At 39.2% G+C, this 15,845-nt stretch overlaps 1 protein-coding gene across 4 annotated transcripts in view; it reads left to right on the top strand.

Annotated features, from left to right (window-relative positions):
- LOC129780067 (connectin-like) overlaps positions 1-15,845 on the top strand; it is a 710,069-nt gene that overhangs the window by 404,271 nt on the left and 289,953 nt on the right. For 3 of the 4 annotated variants that reach the window (XM_055787971.1, XM_055787972.1, XM_055787970.1), the window contains one exon: positions 9,141-9,164. The exons of the other annotated variant lie outside the window; for it this stretch is intronic. The gene's annotated coding sequence lies outside the window, so the exon portion shown is untranslated. The remainder of the gene's footprint in view (positions 1-9,140; positions 9,165-15,845) is intronic. 4 annotated transcript variants of the gene reach the window in all.

Consider the following 15,845-nt stretch of genomic DNA (forward strand, 5'->3'; position numbering starts at 1 on the left):
CCTCAAGACAAAACACCGAAAAAAAATACATTGTGGGGAATCGAAAGTGCCACAGACGGTCTTCATTCTCCCCTTTCTCTTCCCGGGGGGTTGTGATTTATGATATCAGAGTGTTTAACCTAGTCCCCAGGCTCATCCTTGTCAGTGGAAAATAAGAAATACAGGCAGATAACGTCCAGACACCGTCACTATATATTGTTTATAGCCGGGAGCGAGAAAACCCATTATCATCATTTATCAATCAGTCCCACGCACGTTTCGCGCCCCCTCGTCGGCAACGCTTGCCCCTTGCTCAACCCGGCCAGAGCAGACAAGTGCCTTTTGCCATATTTTCCCTGTATACAGCATGCACCTCCCGAGGTTCAAAATGTTTATACTCGACGCGGATGATCACTTGGACGCAACGATTGCAGCTAACGAAATGCTCCGGAGAAACTCTGGGAGGGAAAACTTGTCAGTCAGCAGCAGCAGCATCGTTCGAAGACACCATCAACTTGACTAACAGCAGGAGCGGAGGTCCGGGGCAGGGTAGAAAATTGTTGACTTTCGAACCATGACCCAGAAAAGAGATGTTTTCGTTGGCGAATTGAGAAAGAACGGAGATGAAGTGGTCAGACCAAACCCATCATCATGCTGCTATGATGCATAGAGTTTATGGTTAGCATGTGTTTGGTTTCGAGATGGCGTACTCCGTGCCCGAAGGTGATCAATTGAACATGTTCGGAAAATCTGGTCAATTTTCCTGGAAATGGAAATGTGTTTTGAATTGGGTTTGCCTCACTGGTTGCAATCAAAATGTTCTTTTGCCGACATATTATGGAAATGGTCTGTTTTGTTGGCACGTTTACTTTGGAGCAGTGTGGTATTTGCAATTCCCAATCTGTTTCCACTAGCTTTGATGTAAATGTAATGTTTATCTACTGCCGGTTTATTTCGGATGGAACGAAGTTGTACAAGCATAGCTTAAGCAAATATTGTTCTTCTTCAGTTACGGATGATAATTTTTCCAACAATCGATGCTTAAATTTGCTTAAAAGTGGACTCAATCGATTCCTAATTATTTATTAATTCTCCACATTGGCATTTATATGTTATTTTTTTCTTCGTACGAGTGCTGTAAAGATCTTACAGTTAGCACAAATGGCTCAATGAGATTATCTACTATTTGCAACCATTAGTTTCTCCAGAGTTTATTGGGAACGTTACACTGTACTTGAGAACTTTTTTGAAGCTTCTATTGAAACTCCAAATGAGCTTGAGCTTGAGGTGTACATTTCGTAGTTGCTCTCCGTGATTGACCTAAACCAGCGATATTTCACAAAGAACATACTGAATGACACTAGGGAGTACAGGGCGGACTCGATTATATGCAGTCAGCATAAAAAAATTAGTGATTTTTTTTTTATGTGCGGTTTTTGAAAAAAATGTAGTCATATTTTTCTATCAATGAAATGTATTTCATCGCTCTATGTAGGGACTGTGTCAGCTAATTCCCATTCTCATGTTTTGTTTTGTTTATTTCAAGATGTCAGTAGGAGCTTATTGAACGCAGCAAAGAGTTGATTTTATGATATGCGCAAGCGAGTTGGCCGCTTATCAAAGTGAAAAAAGTAAATCGAATGTTGATCACTAATGGATTTTATTTTTCAAATTGTGTAGCGAACACTGCTTTTTAAAGCTATTGGTGAAGTTTAGAACGATCTATTTAGTGCGATTTTTGTGCTGTCTCTATCCCCCGCACAAAAACATAAATAAAACATATCGAATAGAATCCTGTATATAACGGAGTCGAAAAAAATATTTATATTATTTTTATTCGTTTTTATATTTCTATATTTCTCGTTTATTGAAAATTAAAGAAAAAAATAATTTTTGATTCATCTCCTTAAAGCCAGAAAACACCTTTCTCACAATTTTTTTTATCAGAATCTCTCAAGAGGCGATATACGATCATATTTGATGAAAAAAGTCTTTCTACGCGTATGTTCGAATTTCAACAATGACAGAGTTATAGAACTTTTTTTTATGTTTCGGACTCTGTTGCCTCAAACTAGCTCTACATTAAAAAGCACGATACCGTTGCTATGATTTGAAAGATGAGAAAATTTAGTGCAGGATATAGTAGTGGAACATCTTAATTAGTGGCTTTAAATAGCATTTTGGAGGTGAAAAATTTTAAAGTAATTTTTCATGTGTAACTATTAATTTTATCCAAAAAAATTCAAACTAAACTTGAATGTTTATATCATTGAAGTTCTCTAACCACTCTACAATTTGTTCTTTGACACCCTTCTATCTTTCTTAATTTGACTGCAATATCGATATAAACAATTCCTGGTGAAAATAAAAAACAAAATCTTCAAAAATCGCGTCTTTACCCCACTGTACTTATGATAGACACTTAAATTTCACTTTACCGTTGAAATGTTACTTTTTTCTTGAAGTAAGTCATATTTGAATTATAATTTTTTTTTTTCAAAAATTTCCTCCCCAATCCGAGCTATATTATAATATACAGGGTGGGCCATTTACAGTGGAAGGATTTGTTTTTGCAATAGCAAAGTAAAGCAGTTGAATTTTAAAATTTTTTTTTTTTGAAATTCATTTATTTTGGTCCAAGGAGATTTGTTCTAACTACTTTTTGATTATGATATCTCGTAAATGACCGCCTCTGGCCTTGACCGCAAAATGTGTCCTTTTTTCGGCATTTTCCATCACTTTGCCCAATGTTTCGGCCGATATGGCAGCAATTTCTTGTCGGATATTGTCTTCCAGCGCAGCCAGGGTCCTTGGTTTACCAGTGTATACCTTGGATTTTAAATATCCCCATAAAAAAAGTCAGGAGGCGTCAAATCAGGTGATCTCGGTGGCCAGTCATAATCGCCGTTTTTCGATATTAATCTTCCGGGGAACATTTCGCGCAATAATTTGGTCGTGGCAGCCGCTACGGTCGTGGCATGTTATACGGAAACATTTTCAAATCAACACGAATTATGCGTCGGAGAGTGGTTCGAGCGATGCCTAACTCTTGCGAACGATGGCGACCTGATGTCGATGGAGTCTCTGCAACACTGGCTCGAACGGCATCAATATTCTCGTCGAAACGTCTTGGTCGTTGTCTGGACAGATGACTGGCATTACCAACACTACCAGACGATATAAATTTGGCATATAATCGACGTATAGTGTTGTCTCCAGGCGATGTTTTAACTTTATTTTTATTTTTCCACGCACGTTTAGTTAACACAATTGAGAAGTTATTTTGAATGTACAGCTGAACAATTTCAGCGCGTTGCTTAGGTGTGTATTGTTCCATGGTTAAAATTGTACTGAAATGACGCTTCCAACGCGGTATGACATTTGATAATCTGACATCTCTGTCAAAAGTTATGGGGTTGCCAGATGCTTCCACTTTAAATGGCCCACCCTGTACATTTTCCGTTTTTTAATACAGATTTATTTCGTGATATTTAAACTGCCTAGTTTTGCTGTACGATCAATATTTCATGAAACATTCATAATGAAATACAAAAGAGTAATTATTATCGACGTAATATTCCTGCCCAGGAAGTTCACGGAAGTCAAACTTGACGAAGGCTTTATCATCCATTACGGTGCAACACGAGCAGATGCTTGTGGAGTTTCCGGGCAGTGGGTTTTTCGCGGTGGGATTTTGCGTCTCATTCTGGTTCGGTGTCCTATGCACTTTTTATACATGTAGTTCAGAACGTTTCATATAGCGAATTCGTTTTTGAAAATCGCTTAGTTACAAACTGACTCTGTAATAATAAAAAATGAACGTTTTCGGGTCCATAGAAATGAAACACAAATTTCTGCATTACTCAAAAACTAATCAAGCAAACCAAACCAAATTTAGCATGTGGGGGTTTTAGGATGCAATAAATGTTTCTATGGTGGTTAGACACTCCTCCCCCTCTCTAAAGGCGGGCTGCCATACAAATGAAACACAAATTTCTACATTACTCGAAAATTAATCAAACAAACAAAACCAAATTTGGCATGTAGAGGTTTTAGGATGCAATAAATGTTTCTATGGTGGTTAGACATTCCTCCCCCCTCTCTAAGGGGGGGGGGCTGCCATACAAATGAAACACAAATTTCTGCATTACCCAAAAGCTAATCAAGCAAACCAAACCAAATTTTGCATGTAGAGGTTTTAGGATGCAATAAATGTTTCTATGGTGGTTAGACATTCCTCCCCCCCTCTCTAAGGGGGGGGGGGTGTGCTGCCATACAAATGAAACACAAATTTCTGCATTACCCAAAAGCTAATCAAGCAAACCAAACCAAATTTTGCATGTGGAGGTTTTAGGATGCAATAAATGTTTCTATGGTGGTTAGACACTCCTCCCCTCTCTCTAAAGGGGGGCTGCCATACAAATGAAACACAAATTTCTGCATTACTCAAAAATTAATCAAGCAAACGAAACCAAATTTGGCATGTGGGATTTTAGGATGGAATAAATGTTTCTGTGGTGGTTAGACATCCCCCCCCCCCTCTCTGAGGTGGGGCTGCCATACAAATGAAACACAAATTTCTGCATTACTCAAAAACTAATCAAGCAAACCAAGCCAAATTTAGCATGTGGAGGTTTTAGGATGCAGTAAATGTTTCTATGGAGGTTAGACATTCCTCCCCCCTCTCTAAGGGGGGGGCTGCCATACAAATAAAACACAAATTTCTGCATCACTTGAAAATTAATCAAGCAAACCAAACCAAATTTAGCATGTGGAGGTTTTAGGATGCAATAAATGTTTCTATGGTGGTTTGACACTCCTCCCCCTCTCTAAAGGGGGTGGGGGGGTTTTCTGAATAACTCAAGAACTAATCAAGCAAATTTGGCATATAGAGGTTTTAGAGATTGATAAACGTTTCTATAACGGTTCGACACTCCTTCCCCCTCATCAAGGGGAGGCTTCCATACAAATGAAACACAAATGTTTGCGCTAACGAAATTTATTTTCGTTCGAAAATGGAAATGGATTTTAATGTGATAAAACGCACTCCTACTCCACTATCGTCTTCTATCTATATAAATATGAATGGATCGCCGAATGTGCTGATAAGAGCAAAACTCGAGAGAGGAATTGTCTGATTTAGGAGTGAACTTGAACGAGAATTGTGTCTGAGATAATCTTTTATGGCTTTTAGGCGTTATGGAAATCGGGATTTTCAAAAAAAAAAAAATGATGGCAAATGTCCTAAAGTTGCATGAAACATCAAGATCTACTGTCATCCAGAATTTTTTTTGTCAAAAAACGACATCCTGGGACTTATTTTTTCGGAATACGAGGCAAAACATTGGTTTTAGGTGCCAATAAGGGGGTCTTCGTAGCAACTTAGTTACGCGTTCGCTTATCAAGCGATCGATCGTGAGTTCAAACTCAGGGCCCTCAATTGACCATCTTTGTGTTGTTATAGAATAACTACGTCCACGCAACCATCATCAGCGATGGATCCACGGTCGAAATAAGATCGATTCATCCATATAACTGCTCTGCTCTGCAAGACACATCGGGCTGCTGTTCTATAAATAACTCAACAATGATCAATATCAACTGTCTCCGCTGTTCGGTCTGCTGAACAATGGATGAACAGAAAGAATACCCTTACGCCTAAATGGCTACTACTGTGTAATTTATCATAATGTAATGGAACAGAAAACTTAACGCCTAAATGTCTACTACTAACTACTGTGTAATTAACAATTTATAGAAACATAAAACATATGTACATGTACACGATTAAAACCCGGCTCTGTTACAGCTAAAATGCTAATGAGCATTTTAAATAAAATTTAAATAAATGAGATAAAAAAAAGGTGCCAATAAAAATAGTTATCTTGATTTTTCATTCGGAACCTTCTGCGAAAGGTTGATTTGAACGATAAAATACCCTATGCAAAATATTAGCTTGAATAAATTAGAAAAAAAAAATCGGGATGACAGTAGATCTCGATGTTTCGTTTAAGACATTTGGCATAAAAAAAATTCAAAACACACGTCGCGGTACACCATAATAGACGTACTTTGAGTATTTTCTCGAATTTTCATTTCCAAGCCTGTTAAGTATGGCGTGAAAAAAAGAAAAACTACGTTTTTGACTACAGCTCTTATAGTCAACCATATAGGGATTCAAAAAAAAAATTACTTAATTTTTCTTATTTGATACCTTATACAATATTTTCCATAGCGCTGGTGATGATTTGGAGGCACTTTTCACGAACACATTAATATTAGTGATGAAACGGATAGTGGTTTGGCCGGATACCAGATATCGGATATCCGGCCAGCTTGCTCTTTATTAGGAAATACAAAATTAACACGTAGACTGCCACGTCAGTCACCGGTGATTGACGCGGCCTGAACGAAAACTCAGTGTCAGTCATCGGTGACTGAGAGTATGACATATGATATTAAAGGTAAAAAATATAAGCATATAAGTTCACAAGCATTCTCTTTCGAACAGAAATACCTACCATTACGAAACTATGGACTTAATACCTTTAAAAATGTTCATCCCATCCAATCGCTACAAAACCGTGGCACTCAACAGCATATGACATGGTGCAAATAGTGTGTTAAATGTAAGAAAGAAATAAACACATTTTAAAATAAAAAGTTTGAACGAATATTAAGTTTTTCATTTAGAATAAATATCCTATTGCGCAGTGGCGTTATCGTAACCAATGAGGTTTTACCGAGATGCGTTTATTGCAATTTTTTTCCCTTGTTGGGTTTGAATCACTGCGTCCATTATTTTGAACTATTGTAGTGTGTCCAACCGCTTCAAGCTTATCTACTGCTTATTGATGAAGAAGTAGACTGAAAGCTATAGCGAGATAGGTGCTAATCAGGAATAATCTGTCCGATGAAATTTATAATCCTGATCGGCGACACAGACCAAAACTTCCTTGGGCTCCAGAATAGCCGTATCAAGGTATTGAAGTCGCGTCTTGTTAGAACTCCGCAATTACAGAGCACATATTCCGAGGTTTCGCTTTCGGCATTACAAAAGTGACGAATATCATCTTGCACTAAACCTATGTTTTTGAGATGTTATTCACTCGGACAGTGTCATACATACATAAGGCCAGTGAATGTGCTGTCTTTCTTATTAAAACTCAGCAATTGTTGAGTAATTTTAATACTCGGCTTGATACATTTTTTTGACTAGTTAAGTTGTACAGCCATCCAGTGGGCCGTCACTTCCCGGTTTTCCCATTACTTCAGCCCACTCTTCAACACACAATCAGAAATTCCACATAACGGTTCTGGACCAGTGAAGGGTGAGCTTGAGCCACGTCTTGCGAGTTCATCATCTGCTTGTTAATTATAGCGAAATGGCCAGGAATCCAGTACAGCTATACCGAATATCAGATACTTAGTTGCCATAAAAGGCAAATGCATTCCCAGAAAATTTGCACATGAAAGCATTGAGGTCTTTAAGTGCCGCTTGTCTGTCTGAGAAGATGCAAATGCTAGCATGTCTATAATTTTTTTTGAGGCAGACATTTATACATTTTATTATTGCAGCAACTTTTGCCTGAGAAACTGTTGGCCAGTTCCCAATGGCTACAGAAATCTTTATTATGGGATCATACACTCCAGCATCTGTTCTATTACCAATTTTCGACCCATCGGTATAAAACAGTATTGAACCATTACGAACATTGGGAGCACCTTCATCTCATACTGATTGTTTTTTTTTTTATAATTTACATAACAATAGTGCAACCGTTTGTGTATAATTGAGTTACCTTTTTTTATGTAATCATTACGAAAGTAGACATACAATTCACCAACACAGCAAATTACAAAATAAAATCTCTCATACCCAGTCACCACATATATTCTCGAAGGGCTTCGCAAAAGTTACCATCAGTGGCTTCCAGCAGTTCGGCGGAAAACTTTTCCTAAATGTGCATTTGCATTCTCGGTTCGCTTTTTTTCATTTTTTTTTCATTTTCATTTGTTCTTGCATTCCACTCCTGCTTCTGCGATGACCTAAGAGTTGTTCGGGCTGTCGACATAAATACTGCCAACCACCATTTGCAACTGCCTCCGGTCGAATTGTTTGTGAAGTTTCGTTTATACACGTTTGGACTTTGCTGAACTCCGGTAGAAAATAGCAGTGCAACAATGCAACCTTACTAGAACTACCTTTTGGTAGTGATTTCACTGTTTGCAGTTCATTTCCATATTTTTAGCCCGAGGAAATACATTAAACTTTCAGATGTGAAAAGTTCGTTGTCGACATTTAAGGGATAAGTTTCCGCGACGAAAAACAGCTGCCGGTTTAATAGTGTCTTTCCAGGTAACGAATAGATGAAAAGAGATCGAAAATGATTACAGTTGTCAACTGTATATTTCGATAAATTTCACTCGTTGGTTAAAATGTTCCAATTTTCACATGCTCTCATGTTATCAAACCAATTTCCTCGGAATCGAAGACTTTTAATTGAAAAAGTTTGCGTCGAAACTGGTCACTGTTTGACCGGGGGAAATGACCATTTCACAGAATCCGAACTTTTATTTACAAAACACATCGTCACCTGACGGAAGTGGCACTGCGCAATATGTGTCAGCGAGGGGAAACCGCGCTCGATAAGCGTACGAAAGTGGGCGGAAAAAAGGCTGATGCCACATTTTATGGCGAAACGAAAGGAAAATTAATTGAGGATATACCCGTTGACACTAATGGAGAGTGCGAGTGGGGAAAACTTATTCAATATTTTTTTCCTGTTCTCCATCCTCTCTGTTTGCGGAGGGCTGGGAAATGAAATAGACAAATACGAGGAAAACTTTATTCCGGCAGTCTTGGCGAAAAGGGGAAGCCAAAGTTTCGTCCAACCTTCTGCCTGGTTCGGTGAATGGGGACCAAATACGACATTATCAGGAAATGATATGTTTGTGTTTACACAAAAGTTTCACTACAGTCTACCAAACGGTATAATCTAAATTTAAGAGGGTTATACGAATATGTGTGCTCGGATTAGGGGAATAAAAAAACTAACCCTAATTTGGGGGCAATGCTATACTAAATTTACGCAGTAGATAATTATCTTATCGAAGATTCCAAACATCGCATCTAATTCACCTTTTTCTGATCTTTTTAGGTAATTCGTCCGTTGTCTGCTCGTGTAAGTATTACATTTACTGTTTCGTTAGAACTTCGTAGCCTCTGTTCCTTAATTTCTGACAAAAAAACATGCAGATTGAAAAGGATCACATCGACCTTTCATTTTATTTTCTTTCTCCTACCTCCCTCCTCCAGCACGTTTTCAAAGCAGTGCTTCACGCTTCCACGACTTCCGGTTCCGGTTTAAGCCTTTCGGTCGGAAAGTAACCACACATGGTTGAATCAATTTGCTTGCGTGCCTGCTATCTCGTGCCCATTGGGTGGAAAATCTAACAAACAGCACCGATTCCCTGCCCGCCAAAAGTTTTGGTTTTGTTGTTTGCGTTGGCGGGAGGCGGGAAAAGCGTGTCCAGTCCAGAAAGGAGAGCCACTAAACTTTGAAATTCGTTTGGATGTTTCTGGTCGGGTCATGGCTCATTTGAGATATTTCTCTGAAGTAAAATAACTTTGAGGTTAGAAGTGAGTTAGCTGAGTGAATCACATTTTCTGCTGTTTTTTCCTGCTTTCTGCTTGATTGATTTCAGGCTCCAAGTGATAAAAGATTGATTCAGATCGTTAGCGATAGACCCATGGTTATGGGTTGATGGATACGGGTTACCAATTCCTGCTGTGATTTTTATGATTAGAAAATGCATTCATTTCTGTTTATCTATTCTTTTTTTAAATATATAATTAAAGAACATTCTCTCAAATATATACCGGGAATTTGTGTTTTTAAAGAAAATGTTTTATTTATCATCTAAATTTTGTATTATAGCCTTCAAAATAGACTCCTTCTGAAGCAAAACACCTTTTCCAACGAACAATCCAGGTCGAAAAAGGGGCCTCACGAAGCGGAAAGGTTATGTTTCCATTTATCATTTCTATTAATTGGTTTGATTGATGTCAAGAAAATGTTTTACTTTTCTTGTATTTGATAAATGAAATTGATTTAGGTTTCAATGGTTTTTTTAAATTTATTTTTCAGTTATTTATTAGGCTGTCAAAAAAGTCCTGCAGTATTTCCGCGAGGTGTCGTTGTAAGCGCGTAGTTCTAGTTGTATTCATTGTATCGAGTCATACTATAGCTTGTTGGAAAGGTATTTATGCGCGCTATAATATAGTCCTTGACAGTGTTTTGTTTGGATAAGTCGTTCGTGAGTTATAGTGTCGCAAATATGGAGCAAAATAAAGAGAAAATCCGATATATTTTACAGTACTACTATGACAAAGGCAAAAATGCATCTCAAGCTGCCAATAAAATATGTGCAGTTTATGGACCCGATACAGTTTCCATTTCCACCGCACAACGATGGTTTCAACGTTTTCGTTCTGGTGTAGAGGTCGTCGAAGATGCGCCACGCTTCGGAAGGCCTGTCGTCGAAAAATGCGACAAAATCGCTGAATTAGCCGAGAAAGACCGGCATAGTAGCAGCCGTAGCATCGGCCAAGAGCTGGGGATAAGTCATCAAACCGTTATTAACCATTTGAAGAAGCTTGGATTCACAAAGAAGCTCGATGTATGGGTGCCACACACGTTGACGCAAAAAAACATCTTTGACCGTATCGACGCATGTGAATCGCTGCTGAATCGCAACATAATCGACCCGTTTCTGAAGCGGATGGTGACTGGCGATGAAAAGTGGGTCACTTACGACAACGTGAAGCGCAAACGGTCGTGGTCGAAGCCCGCTGAAGCGGCTCAGACGGTGGCCAAGCCCTCATTAACGGCCAGGAAGGTTCTGCTGTGTGTTTGGTGGGATTGTCAAGGAATAATCTATTATGAGCTGCTTCCCTATGGCCAAACGCTCAATTCGGACCTGTACTGCCAACAACTGGACCGCTTGAAGGTAGCACTCATGAAGAAGAGGCCATCTTTGATAAACAGAGGCCGCATTGTCTTCCATCAGGACAACACCAGGCCACACACTTCTTTGGTGACGCGCCAGAAGCTCCGGGAGCTCGGATGGGAGATTCTTTTGCATCCGCCGTATAGTCCGGACCTTGCACCAAGTGACTACCACCTGTTTTTGTCCATGGCGAACGAGCTAGGTAGTCAGAAGTTAGCCACAAAAGAGGCCTGTGAAAATTGGCTATCCGAGTTTTTTGACAATAAGGAAGCGGAATTCCTTGTCGATTACTTGAAGGAGCCAGTAGCATTGTTCTCGGTTTGCTTCACGGTTAGCGAAGTTAATATTTTTTCCCTTTATCCCTTTCAATCTGCATGTGTTTTTTTTTCTCTTGCGTTGCAAAGTGAAGTGGCCGAAACATCAGGAACAGCGGGGAGGAGCACCCCTCTGGCAACGCTGGATTAGTGGACTGTATAACGGTTCCATTCATTCAATTTTTTTTAAGTTTGAGATATTTTTTCTTGTGTGGGTGTGTGAACATGATACAATAAGACAGAAGGTTTTGTATAATGGTGAATAGTTGAAATAGTCCAATATTGAGACCCATACAAAAAAGGGCTCGGGAAAAATACATGAGCGGGTCTCTCGCAATGAAGATATTTCTTCTGGGAACGAATCCGATCATCCTACCAATCCTCCCTCTAAAAATTGCAAGCCTCCCTCCTCAACCCTCCGATACTCCCACTCCCCTTCTTCCATCAATTTCGCTTCCCCCTTCTGATGTTCCCGACCCAACTCAACCCTCATCCTCGTCTTCCCACTCTATTGTCTCCGATCACCGTGTAAGAGTCTATCCAGAAGATGTACCTGGAACTGGCCCGTGGTTTGTTTTCCTCCGGCCAAAACCAAATGAAAAAAAGCCTTAACGTGATTCAGATCATGTTATCATGTCAGTTACACTACTGTATCTGAAATTTGCAGCATTAGATCGAAAAAATTGCGAGTTATCGCGAAAAACCGGAAGCACGCAAACGAGATTGTTGCTGATAAACATTTCACTCTCGAATATCGCACATTCATTCCCTTCCATAACTTATAATTTGTGATAGCTGTGTGATAGCTGAAGCGGGTCTGACGAGCGTACTAATAAAAAATGAGTAGGCAAGTTCAAGAAGCTCCTCTCATCGGATATAAAAATCTTGGACAGCCGCCAACTCGGGAAACCCTCCCATGATGGAGATAAAACTAAATTTACACCGTCCGACTCGTTTCGAGTCGGAATCGCCTGGGGGGAACAGTTAAGAAGAACTACAATTATATCTTTGGAAACTCATGTTTCCCAAAACTTCGATGCAGTTTCTTGCAATTCAATATACTGTTTCTATACCTAATTAGCCAAATATTTTACAAAAAAAGTGTTTTTCAATGTTTTTTACTGAAATTAAAACAGACCGAAAAGTACAACTTTTTTTTTCGATGCGGGTAATATGGACAAATACTGAGGAGAATATGGACAGGTTTGTAATATATTATCAAAAAAGTCCTGCGGTATTTTTTTGGAATTTTCATTTGTTCATAAAATTAGTTACAATCATCTGTTTTAAGTCAAATATGCGTTTTGTTCGATGACTTGTTCCCAACGAGATGCCAACTTCATAATACCCCTGTTATAGAAGCTCGCTTCCTTATTGGCAAAAAACTCGGATAGCCAATTTTCACAGGCCTCTTTTGTGGCTAACTTCTGATTACCTAGCTCGTTCGCCATGGACAAAAACAGGTGGTAGTCACTTGGTGCAAGGTCCGGACTATACGGCGGATGCAAAAGAATCTCCCATCCGAGCTCCCGGAGCTTCTGGCGCGTCACCAAAGAAGTGTGTGGCCTGGCGTTGTCCTGATGGAAGATAATGCGGCCTCTGTTTATCAAAGATGGCCTCTTCTTCATGAGTGCTACCTTCAAGCGGTCCAGTTGTTGGCAGTACAGGTCCGAATTGAGCGTTTGGCCATAGGGAAGCAGCTCATAATAGATTATTCCTTGACAATCCCACCAAACACACAGCAGAACCTTCCTGGCCGTTAATGAGGGCTTGGCCACCGTCTGAGCCGCTTCAGCGGGCTTCGACCACGACCGTTTGCGCTTCACGTTGTCGTAAGTGACCCACTTTTCATCGCCAGTCACCATCCGCTTCAGAAACGGGTCGATTTTGTTGCGATTCAGCAGCGATTCACATGCGTCGATACGGTCAAAGATGTTTTTTTGCGTCAACGTGTGTGGCACCCATACATCGAGCTTCTTTGTGAATCCAAGCTTCTTCAAATGGCTAATAACGGTTTGATGACTTATCCCTAGCTCTTGGCCGATGCTACGGCTGCTACTATGCCGGTCTTTCTCGGCTAATTCAGCGATTTTGTCGCAATTTTCGACGACAGGCCTTCCGGAGCGTGGCGCATCTTCAACGACCTCTACACCAGAACGAAAACGTTGAAACCATCGTTGTGCGGTGGAAATGGAAACTGTATCGGGTCCATAAACTGTACAAATTTTATTGGCAGCTTGAGATGCATTTCTGCCTTTGTCATAGTAGTACTGTAAAATATGTGAGATTTTCTCTTTATTTTGCTCCATATTTGCGACACTATAACTCACGAACGACTTAACCAAACAAAACACTGTCAAGGACTATATTATAGCGCGCAAAAACCTTTCCAACCTTTCCAACAAGCTGTATGACTCGATACAATGAATACAACTAGAACTACGCGCTTACAACGACACCTCGCGGAAATACTGCAGGACTTTTTTGACAGCCTAATATGAAGCGTAGTGGTGTATCGATCGCGAGAGGAATGATTTTGTTCAACCAAGGTCTGAATTCATCACGAATGTCCGTTAAAAGATGCAAAAATCGAATTAGTCCACCTAGAAGTGATATCGTGCTTTTTAGCAATATAAACGAACAGATCCACAACTATTTTGCTTTTGGTTCCAGTCAGCTTCTAAACATTCCACCTTCGGCGATTTGATTTCCATTTATAGACGCAGGACATTCCTTAGGAATATATTAAACAGTCTTTTCACAGCCCATCTCACTCCCACTGGCAACTGTCCGTTTTACCCCATCAGTACAATTATTTCAATAATTAAAATATTCCACTCAAGAATGAATTTACTTTTCCGTACATACCTAATATCGCTTCTCTGTAAACTCACAAACCGAAATATAACCATCAGCGAATTAAATTTTATATTTTATATTAAACCACTCAAAATGATCAATATTGAAGCAGCTAAAATTACATCCACACGCGGAATCATGTATGATTTTCGGTTTTTGTTTCCCTTTTCCACTTTGGATCAGTATTCATTTTCTTAGGAGGGTTTAAATAATATAGAATAGCATGTAGGAGGGGTTCCCATCAACAGACATTTGAAATTCAAAATATAACTATACAATTTAACCACCTGTCCATATTACTCCCCCTGTTCGTACTACCCGCGGTTCCCCTATAAGGGTTTGAGCGTTAATATCTCTCTATCGGACGGAGTGGTATGAAAATAACATTTTTCGAATGATAAAAAATGTTCGAGAGACGTTTTTACTTATTGGTCATAAAAACTTGTTTCAATAGCTCAAAACTGCTTCGAAAGCAAACTTGTTAAATCATCAAAAATACTTCTTCTCTTGAAATTTATTTTCAAGAGAAGAAGTATATTGATCTTGAAATTTCTTGAAATTTCTTTTCAGTTTTTCAGGTTTGCGGTTGATGCATGATGCATGATGCGTGATGCGTCGGCTGACCAATCTCTGTCCGTTTCTTTTTTTGCTGCCGTGATGAACGGAGATGCAAAATCGTTTGCTTGTGAATGCACCCAAGGGGTAAAATACGATTTCGCACACATTTTGGCAGTTAACTAGGTGTTTCCGTGATGATTTTTCATATCACGGAAAATATATTTCGGATGTACGGAGGTTTGAATAAGCTTGTCTTGAAGATTTGTTTGTCGCGCGACAAAAAGAGACCACAAGCGAAAGAATCTTATTTCGTATATATTTGAACATATCGCAAGACAATTCCAAAGAATTGGTTTAGATGCAACTTCAAACAAATGAATACTAATCCAATGGTAGTCCTACGTTAACCTTGCGGTTATATCACAGATATATGAAAGTCTGAAAAGTACTTAGCCTACAATAAAAAAAGTTATAGAAGGTTGTGTCCAAGATACGACCGCATTGTTGACGTAGAACTACGCTGTTATTTTATACAAGTCGCTTGTTTATACCTTCGGATATTATTCTATAATGCTGTGAAATTTTAGAAACAACTGCTTAGTAGAATAATCTCTGAAATGGTTTTTAATTGTAGAATCAGTTGATGATAATTGATTGATGATTTATTCTTGCCTTCGCAAAACAATACACTAGCTGATCGTATGTCGCAATTTATTTCATGTCAATGCATTGAAAATTTACCTCGAATGAGAATGAGATTGAGATTGAGATTGCATTGGATGTGTTACAGTTCATCATAAAGTGGAACTTTCAAGAAACGTTTTCAAATCTTACAGTGCATTTGAAGTTGTTTTCAAACCGTGTACGTTTATCTAGCATTTTGTGGAGAGGCTTATCAGAGTTGAAATTAATCAAAAATTTGCTGTCAACGATGGGTCAGACATGTTTAATACGTTGAGCCCCGTACCGTTATTGCTGCGCATTCCATCGGGCTCGCAACATGAGAGCGAAAGCGCACGGGAAGCACTTGTTCAATATCAGTGTAGGTATAAGTTCCCGAAGATATTCATTTGATAAGGTTTATTTGAGTCACATTTCGACATCCACAAATAATCCATATTT

This window comes from Toxorhynchites rutilus, chromosome 3 (assembly GCF_029784135.1).
Source record: "Toxorhynchites rutilus septentrionalis strain SRP chromosome 3, ASM2978413v1, whole genome shotgun sequence".
NCBI classification, from domain to species: domain Eukaryota; kingdom Metazoa; phylum Arthropoda; class Insecta; order Diptera; family Culicidae; genus Toxorhynchites; species Toxorhynchites rutilus.